This window comes from Neolamprologus brichardi, chromosome 17 (genome assembly GCF_056152115.1).
Source record: "Neolamprologus brichardi isolate AB-2024 chromosome 17, ASM5615211v1, whole genome shotgun sequence".
In the NCBI taxonomy this organism is placed as follows: Eukaryota; Metazoa; Chordata; class Actinopteri; order Cichliformes; family Cichlidae; genus Neolamprologus; species Neolamprologus brichardi.
The window spans coordinates 4,294,424-4,305,000 of NC_142120.1; the positions used below are offsets into that span (position 1 = coordinate 4,294,424).

At 39.0% G+C, this 10,577-nt stretch overlaps 1 protein-coding gene across 2 annotated transcripts in view; it reads left to right on the plus strand.

Moving 5' to 3' along the window:
* Positions 1–10,577, plus strand: part of sox5 (SRY-box transcription factor 5) — a 261,200-nt gene that overhangs the window by 95,778 nt on the left and 154,845 nt on the right. For both annotated transcript variants that reach the window (XM_087830275.1, XM_087830276.1), the window contains one exon: positions 8,051–8,128. The gene's annotated coding sequence lies outside the window, so the exon portion shown is untranslated. The remainder of the gene's footprint in view (positions 1–8,050; positions 8,129–10,577) is intronic.

Consider the following 10,577-nt stretch of genomic DNA (forward strand, 5'->3'; position numbering starts at 1 on the left):
TTTGGTTCACCAAAAAAAATCACTTTTTTTTTTACCAGAAAATATCGTCAGGCTTGGTTTCTCATTCTCTCCTTCAGTGTTGTCCTGTGTTCACCCTAATGGCATGCTGGTGGACACAATAGTGATGTGAGGTTACAGGCCGGACCCTGGCGGTCTGTCTCCATTGTATCCTGTCTATAATTCAATCAGATCACTCACATTTCACCCAGTCAGATGCTTCGAGTCACCCATCTGTGGAAGTCACTGTCTGTGTTTGTGCATTAACTCATTTTCATTTCGAGACTCCTCATGCCTCTGTTGCTGTCTTCTGTGAGGCTCTGTATGCACTAATCTTTGTGTGTGTGTGTGTGTGTGTGTGGTTGAGGTTTATTAACTGTGTGTGACAGTGTCTTTGTAGATTGCATGCAGATGGTTCCAGTTAATCAGTGTTTTGCATGTACACTGAACAGCCATTGCATTCATTACCTGTACCGTCTAATGTAAACCAATACAGTAGCAGTCAATAGGCTGCTATCTCTGAGTGTTAATCTTTGCATTAAAAGGATTCTCTTTCTTAAGCTTACTTTAAATGTCTCGGTGATACAGCCGGCTAACAGTCCTGTGATCTTCCCACTCTGTTTACTAAAGCCCGTCTTTAAAGCTGTGCTTGTGTTTCTCTGTCTTCTTTGTCCATTTTCCTTCTTTTTAACAGTCTTATCCTTCTCAACAATCAGGCTCAAGTCTAAGACTCTCCTGACCACATGATAACTTTTGCACCAACAGCTCAGCACACCTGTTCAAACCAAACCACGCATGTATTTCCTAACATAGGTTCACTTTTCTTTTTATATATTTTGTGGGTTTTTTTTAGAAGTCCCAATTCAGCCAAATTGAGAAACATTCTTTGTCACTATTGTGCTTTGGTGTTTGGTCTTGATCAGCCTTATTTATGCTACAGTCATACTAAGAAAACAGTCATATTAGAGACAATGTGCAATGGGACCAATACGGCAACCGCTTGCTGTCAGCTACAGTCTTCAAAGCAAGTTTAGTGCATCAAGACGTCAATAAAATGCAGTCAGTGTGCTCAAACTGGCAATTCATGTAATTTGTTTGTGATAAATCAGTGAAAATTGTAAACCTGTTGCCATGTACTGACACATTAACTACTTGCATCCAGAGTCGAACCAGAGCCTCATAGAATTGAAACAGAAATTCCAAAATTCCTCCATAAATAATAACATAGTTGATGCAGGACAGAAGCTTAAATGCAAAATGAAACAGGTGCTTACAAACCTGGTTTATGTAGGAATGTAGCTGGAATACAACCAGTTAAGTCGAGTCCCCTTTTGCCAAGAGACTCATCACAGACTGGCTCACACTGATTGGCAATCTGTGTTATGAGTATGAGAATGTTATTGTTCTTCTAAAACAATAAAAGCCAAATTGTTACAATGATCATGTAATTTTGGAATTAAAAGCTTTTAAAACTTTGTTCAAGATGACTGCAGGTGAATAATACATGACTTTATAGTTTATAGAGCTTCATTTAATCAATACTAGTTGAGGGTAAAGGTAAGGCAAATATAAGGGTAATGGCATCAGAAATAAAGAATCAGTAAGCAAGAAAAAAAGATTTGTATTGTTTGACCCTCCCCCCAAAAAATCCATCCTTTATTGCAGCTGAATACAATGTGAATGAACAGCAACACTGGACTACAAAAGCAGCACTGTGTTAGCAACAGTATCAGAAGTTGCAGAACATGATGTGGTGTTTGATCACAAGAAGCCTTTGGCACTGTGAGATGCTGTGCGCAGAGATGAAAACTGAGAGCATTGATTTCATTGTAGAAGAGCAAGGACTGTGTGTTATTTGCCATGTGTGTGTGTGAACTGTCTGGAACATAAAACTATAGAGGCCCATTCAGACCTTCCTTTCTCTCCTTCCATCAGGAGATAGCAGGGACATTGAACTGCAGCAACAAAAGCAGATTTCCATCAGAGAGTTTCTCAGAGAGAAAGGCATTGTGTTGAAAGGGGCTTAATGGAGGCTCAGCTTAAAGCTTTATTCACACAAACTGTACTCTTGGGTTGGCAGAAACACATATGTGTACACAAACACACACTCGCACACAATCACTTTTCCCATATACCAAACACTCCTTGTTCTCCTCCACTAAAATTGGTGCTCTCATTTTATAATGTTTATAAATGATAGAGGAGAGTTTGTGACCAGATAGTTGCTCTGGAGCAAGCTACTTCAAACTCTTTGTGCTGATCTCAGGCTAAAATCATATGTATGATCGGGCTTGCTTTAAGAAAATAAAAAACACAGTTGGTACCTGGGTAACAGAGTCTCTCACCTCTGATTGACTAACCTGAATCACCTCTTCAATGCTGAGCACAACTAGAAAATAATAAACCATGAAAAAATGTTTTATTTTCAAGGAGCCAGCCTTTGTTGTGCACACATATTATATGTCAATATGTTTTTCTAATACTGTTTTAATCCTGCTCAGTCACCAAGAGTTAGACAAAGAATTTTTAGTCCTCCACACAAAAACCCCCAAAACAACAAACTCTGCTATTGTATTGAAAAAAAGACCAGAACATTCTGCATATTCTAGCAAATCATCAAACAAAAAGGTTTCATATTTATTTTAAAACAGATGCTTTTGTCTTTTATGTGTGTCCACTGTAGCTACGTTTTCACTAAGTTGGGGCACTTATAATTCTTTGATCACCAGTCAAGATAGTTTGTGTAAGAAATCTGATTACTTTATAAATCATACATGTCTAATGTATTATATTGCACCTGCTTATAGCTTTAGCACTGCTTCATGTGGATCGCATGAGACGGCAATAGTGAGATGGGACCTTCTCCCAATTTGCTGTCTTCTAAATAAAATTCCTTTGCAACCCTTGGCAAACAATTATATAAAGATGAAGTAAATAAAGTATTAATACTTTTAACAAAGTGGAAATGAACAAGAGTGAAAATAAACACCGTTTTGGGTGACCATCAGTGTTGGTCAAGTTACTTGAAAAAAGTAACCAGTAACTAATTACTGATTACTTCCCAAAAAAGTAATCCTGTTACTTTACTGATTACTTATTTGCAAAAGTAATGAATTACTTAGTTACTTAGTTACTTTTAAAAAAAACACGATTTACAACCTGAATAGGTGATAAAGCGATAGATCTTTCAGCACAATTCTACTTTTTCTACATAATCCATCATACAAAATGTAATCAAATGGAAAAGTCTCTTTTTAAAACTTGTTTTATTCGTTTTAATCTTTTAACTTTATGCATCAAGCAAAGATTTAATTATATGCAACATTCTTGAATTAGTTTAATATTTAAACCTATTTTCTGCACATTCCAGCACATAAAATATATTTTTTTGTGTTTACACTCAGTCTTTCAAATAGATGCAAGTAAAACACAGCAGAAAATAAATAAAGTCAAAGACTAGCGGTCCTGTTGCTCTATTTTCACCTGTAAAGCAGGAGTGGGGTAGGCGGAGGTTTACCCTGGTGCAGGTGTGCCGCAGCGGTCAGTGGAAGAATCCGCGAGTTTCTCTGTGAGTTTCCCATTACGTCGTAGCTACTCGGTGCTTGCTCGGAAGTTTAGGGGTTTTTTCCGCTGTAAAAAGAAGTTTTCTTCCCACGCACAACGGACACTAATGTTTTTGTCACTTTTCATGGAATCAAACTCAAAGTAAGGTCAGTACTTCCACGCTTTAAACGCTGCACGCTCATACTCTCTCCCGCACACAATATATGATCCATTGTTGATCTGCACACAGCTGTTGTCACGAACGTCGCACTCGCTTACGTCACTGTCATGAGACATTCTCGCAAAAAAATCACGGTTTTAGTAACGCAGTAACACAGCGTTCCTACGGGAAAGTAACGGTAATCTAATTACCGTTTTTGCAATAGTAATCCCTTACTTTACTCGTTACATGAAAAGTGTAATCGGATTACAGTAACGCGTTACAAGTAACACGTTACTGCCCATCTCTGGTGACCATCATCTTACCTGTTGAAACTTTGAATATAGTATAAGTTTAAACTTTAAGACAGCAATTTGCAATATTAATTAACCATATTAATTTTTTATAACCATTCAGATAATTGTCACTGATGATTTACAAACCAGTTTTATATAAGTAAGCATTATTATAATTTTGTTTTTCACAGTGAATAGCTTTCACCCTTCCCATAAATTTTGAGATTTACAAGTTCAGTATGATTTGTTCTTCCCCATAGTGTAACTACATTTGTAATCAATATTGTGGATGTGGGGCATTCCTGATTCGTCTAGTTTTTCCCATCATACTGGTTACTGAAACACATGTTACCCCCAGAATAACTGTTGTATGCTCTCTAAGATTTATTAGTCTTAGCAAATTTTAGGCATTTATTGATTCGTGACCCTCTGGCATAAAAATCTGATTTGGCAATATCCATGCAGCCAATTTTCTGATACAAATTTGTTGCATTTGTGGTTTGACTCCAAACTCCAGATTTTGTATTTTGGTGACTCCAGGTTTATATGTAAGAACTTCAATGCGTTATTTTAGAAATACTTACGCAGCTTGTGAATTCAACTTAAGCTCAGCAAGAGTCTTAGTCAATCCAGTTTAAAAATGATTTATCCATAATTTTTTAGTGAGATATTTTGTTCCCCTTCAGGAAAAAATAAATAAATTAGATGCTATTAGATCAGAGAAACAATTGGGCAATTATGAAGTTAAACTGATAAGTTAAACTAATGAAAGAATTTAACTTTTGGCCAAGCTGCTTTAGAGATGACTAGAAACTCTAAACTTGATTATTGCTTTAGTAGTATAAGTAGCATTGCCACTTGGGAAACACTTTCCACAAGGTTTAGGAGTTCATGGGAATTTTGGGATGTTGGCACAGGAGGTGGTTATCCTCAAACTGTTTCCACAAAGTTAGAATGATGAAATTGTCCAAAATGTCTTGGTGTGCTGAAGCATTAAGAATTCCTTTGACTGGAACTAAGGAGGCGAGCGCAACTCCTGAAAAACAACCCCACACCATAATGCCCCCTCTACCAAACTTTACACTTGGCAAAGTCAGACAAATACCGTTCTCCCGGCGACTGCCAAACTCAGACTCATCCATCGGATTGCACGACAGAGCAGTCTGATTCGTCACTCCAGGGAACACATTTCCATTGGTCTGCAGTCCAGTGTTGGTGGGCTTTTACACCACTGCATCTGACACTCTGCAGTGAGCTTGGATGCAGCTGCTCGGCCATGGAAACCCATTCCATGAAGCTGTCTGTGCACCGTTCTTGAGCTAATCTGAGGCCATGTGAAGTTTGGAGGTCTGTATCGATCGGCTGCAGAGAACTGGTGACCTCTGCACACCATTTGCCTCAGCATCCACAAACCCCCGCTCTGTGATTTTCTGTAGTCTACCACTTTGAGGCTGAATTGCTGTAATTCCCAATCACTTCCACTTTGTTTTAATGCCAATAACAGTTGACTGTCGAATATTTAGTAGGGAGGAAATTTAATGACTGGACTTGTTGCACAGGTGGTATGCTGTCATGGTACCACGCTGGAATTGACTGAGCTCCTGAGAGCGACTTCTTCTTTCATAAATGTTTTTAGAAGAAGTCCTAGGAAGCTGAGATGTCCCAGTTTTACACTGGAACATGAACGCAACTTACATTTGTGGATCGTTGCAAATTTGCCTCAGAACCCCACGTGGACATGCGATGTGATCTGTGCGTGTCAGGCGACTGGTGCATGTGCATTTAATGTTTTGTAAGTGAGCGAGAGGGATGTTAAATGTATTTTTAAACATTTGTGTGCACTGAAAGAGAAAACGATCCAATTCGGGAAGCTGAACTTAATACGCTGTGCATAAATAATCACCATTTATTCAGGTTTGGATGTACGCATTTGTAAAATAGTTTCCATGTGATCACAATGCTTCGCACGCATTTGTGAGTCCTCAAAAGTTGCACGACTACATTTGTTTATGCTTGTGAATCATATTGTACGCATTCGTAACACTTCTGAGGCAAATTTCTCTCCATAGAAATGGGGCCAAATGCATGCTGATCGACTGTGCTTTTGTTTGGTGCTTCTTGCGTACTATTTCTGCTGTAACCTTCCTCTCGAAAAGTACCTCACACATTCACACACCGAAGCAGTTACGCGGCTTGTAAAGTACTTTGAGTGGCCAGTATGACTAGAAAAGTGCTATATAAATGCAGTCCATTTATCATGTACACTGAGATGTCGGGGCACACGCAGCTTTTAGTAGAACATTTGTTCTATCTTCAAATTTGGGATCCACCAACAATGTACGACACCGAAACAGTTGTCTGTCTCTCAGAAAGCTTTTCTGTCTTTTTCGTCAGTCGTTTTCACAATGAACTGACCAGTTCTGCTCTGGAGATCGTGTACATTGGAAAGCCTGCCTGCTTTTCCTCTCTTTCTCAGATTGTCGTCCTTTATATTACAGGCAAAGTGGGGATGAGTGAGCAGTCCTCTCAGGGATTAACTGCTGACTGACTCCAAAAGTTGAAGGCAGACTTTCTCGTTATGAGACATGTAAAAATCTTCTCAACACATGCGTTCACGCACAAGTACACACAGTCCTAAGGTTTTTCCAGTGTTGTCCTAAAAATCATATCGCTCAATATTCCCCCAGAAAAGACTGCACAATGGCTGCTCCCAAATCTGATTGGTGTTATTTGTAAGTCAGCCTAAATCTCAGAGAAGCTACACACACAAATGGAACAGGGCTTACTAATCCATTTGTAAGGCAATAGGCAGGCAAACAGGCAGGGGAGAGCTTGCCAAGTGTTGTAATCACAACTAAAGATGATGAGCCCACTCCCTTCCGCTACAGTACTGTGTGCGTTTGTATCTATGGGTACATTTGTGTGTGTGTTTTGTGTGCATTTGCATGTTTGTCCTACATCGCCTCCTTTAGAAAACTGTGACAAGAGAGGGAGAAAATGAATCGGTATCAAGTGGATAATCTACAAAAGTACACTAGGAGCTTTTCCACCTTATGCAAGTCCCCCGCTCATTCATTTGCAGCTACCACGCAATCTCTCTTAGAACAACAACAAGCCGGCAATATGAGTTTTGAAAAGGCGGTAATTGTAAGCAGGTTGGGGAATAAATTAGAATGATGACAAAATACAGAGATAAATCCAGCTTAAGAGAGATGTACGCCACTGTTTATTTGATTTCAGCTTTTCTCTCTATCCTGCTCTTTCTCCCTCCCTCATTCCTGATCTTTTTTAGTGGGGTGGAAAAATGGATTTTTGTCAGCGATTTGGCCCTGAAATAGCTTATTGTCTAAGGCAGCCACTGTGCGGGTACAACGTCAACATCACATGTGTGTGCGAACGCGCTCGCCTGTTTCCATGGGGAGTAATGGCCGTGGAAGTGTGTATTGGCTCTGCTGGCACAATACGCCACTGTGCTCATTGGTTTAGACTGGTGTGTGTGTTTACAGTATGTGTGTATGTAGTTCTATAGACTCTCTTGTTGATATTTATAGATGTAAGAATTCTGGTATGAAGGGGCGAGGGTAAGAAGAATGTGGGGAGCAAAGGGGGGAGGGTCAGGCAGAGGAAAGGGAGTAGGAAGGAAAGAAGGAAAGGTTCTTTAAGATAGAGTTATTGACTGTCGCCTTCAGCTTTTTTCGTTCTCCTCCTTCCTCTAACTTTCTGTGTCTTTATTCTGTAAACCATCGGTTTTACTTCTCACGTTATGAGTCAGAGTAATTTGTCACATAGAAGCCCTGTGTGCTGGAAAGTCTGATGACCGCTGGAGTCAGTACGGCTGCAGTTTACTTCACCATACATGTGCCTGTAATGGGAGAAATGTCAAAAAGCTGAAAAAGTCAAATAGTCAAACTTTTAAAAATATTTATTTGTGACTTTCCCACTGATAAATCTCCCTTTCTCAGTTTCACCCTCTTTGATTTTTTTTTTTTAATGTTATGTACCACAGGATAGTCATACAATTACTTTATTTTATTGTTTTCTTCTTTGTGTCCAGGTTTGAAGGGGCTAAGTGGACAGAACAGCTGATTACTTCTGGATATTTTTTTCCTTCGTATTGCTCATCAAGTAACTGGTAAGGGCCTTTTTTCCTGTTAACCCTTTAAAACCGGTCGGAGCGGGCACGCTCTGTTTTGCGTAACTATTTTTAAATCCCGGTAGCTCTGCAACCACGTAAGCTAGTGCAATAATTTTTTTTGCATATGAAACCAGAGGAGTTGTACTTACATCTTATGCCATCAGCTTGTCCTCGGTCACAGTTTCCTTCCACATATAGCTTTGCAAAAACTGCATAAAAAGCACTTGCAGCAACAAAAACATAATATTCCAGAAACAGGCTTTGCCGATCCGATCAGCTGTTCATAACACTTCCTACATTGGATTAGATGTCAGAACGAACTTTTGCATGTCCGCCATGACCTGCCCGAAACCGGAAGTGACGTCATTTTTGTGGAAATGTAGTTTTTTACCATCAGGGCCTCATGAGCCTATACTGGTGTTTTTAAAAGTTATCTTTGACTTTATGACTTTCTGTGTCGTTTCTGGGATGCTTAGGACTCATATTGCACTGCTGGAAATAGTTTATTTTGATGTATATGCTGTTTTTTTGCAAATTTGCATTATAATATTTATTTTCGTTTTTCCTGCAGTATATAAAAATTGGTGTATTTCAAAAATAAGACTATGAAGACACTCAAAATAAATTTCCTGTGGTGGCAAACTATTTTGTGCAACTTTTTTGCATTTACAGTTTTGAGGGATAAGCCTCTTAAATTTCTCTAACTAGAAATATATGTTAAAAAACAAAAACGATTTTCAATTTTTTTTATAGTTTATTGCACTTTTTTGCAATTTATGTAATTACTATGCACTTAATGCAGACATATTATTAAAATCTGGGCTGTAATGGTTGTATTGATGTATATCAGCTTGAAATGCTCCCAAAAATGGCTCCACAGCATTTAAAAATATAATATAAGCTCTGGCGGACTTGGTTCTATGGTAGGTCTTAAAGGGTTAAGAGTGGTGCACTTTATAACTCAGATATTCCAGATATAGTCTGTTGCTTTAGTCTACATAGGCATACAGCTATGGGAAGAAAATGTGAACCCTTTATTATTTTCCAGATTTCTGCATAAACATGACCTGAAACTTTAATAAATTTCTAAAGTGAGGTTTAAAAATTAAATACAATAAAAAATATTAGACAAAATAGTTTTAAGGAAAACGATCCATTGCATATCAGTGAAGAGAAAAAGCATTTAAAATGTTGCTTTTAGTGTCTGAGTTGATCCCATGTGCAGCAGTGACTGCAGCTAAATGTTTAAGGTGCCCGGTGAACCGTCCTTTGGGTTAGCACTGAAGAGTTTTAGACCAATGTCGTACTCAGAACAGCTTCAGGTCTGAGGTCTGTGTGGGTTTCCTCATATTCGGTGCTCACTTCAGGCTCTTTTCAGTTATTTCTGTCATTGTTTCCTATCATTTAGATCACTGACAGATGTCCTGATGATTTTAGAATAGAATAGTTTTATTGCTTCATCAGTGATTACAAGCCATATTTGCTCAGATGCAGCAAAAAAAGGTCAAAGCCACGATACCAATGCCACCATGTTTCTTGATTGGGATACATTTTTAATAATGTGATGCATTTTTTTTCTTGCTCCATATATATAACCTTTCTCATGTAAATGAAAACGTCTATTTTAATCTCATCTATCCAAGAAACACTGTTCAAACAGTCTTCTGACTCATGCATGTGCAGATGGGAAGCGCTCTCTGCAGAGAACAGTGCTTTCTCCTTGCAGCCCTGCCATACACACCATTGTTCTTCAGTATCCTCCACATGATAAACTGAAACATGTCACAAACCAGTGCATGAGAGCTTTCTAACAGATCATCTAGTGATATACAGCAGGGTTTGTTTTAAGGTGGGCCTAGCTTGCGGTTGGCAAGTTCTAGTTTATTACAGCATGAAGATTGTCTTTAATGCGAAGTTAACCAGAAGCCAAGTCTTCACAAAATAAAAAGAACCCCACTAAAGAGGAAATCAAACCAGTGTTGGATTTAAACGAACTAAACATAGCAGGTGTGAAAACACCCTGAGACTCATATGCCTCTATCTCTGGAACTTTCGCTACTCATCTCAAAACTTTAAGAAATAAATTCGACAGTTTGAATTCCTATAAATATAAGTACATGTCACAGTGGATAGAACTGTGTGGTGCGCAGGGCCCGGAGTCAGAGGAAGACAGTGAAAGCAAAACCAGATACAAGACAAATGACCATAAAATAGCGTGGTAGTGTTGTCTTGCTCTTTGTGTGTTTGCATGCGTTTACGTGTGAGTGGAAATCCAGACAGTGTGTGTGTCGAGGCAGTGTCACGATCACAGATTGCAGACCCATCGCTGCTTTGCTGAGGAGGCTTAGTTGGCACTGGTTACACTGACCATGCTCCGTGTGTGTGTGCATGTGTGCATGTGTGCGCGTGTGCGTTCCACTGTGTACTTGTATGGATGTATGAACGT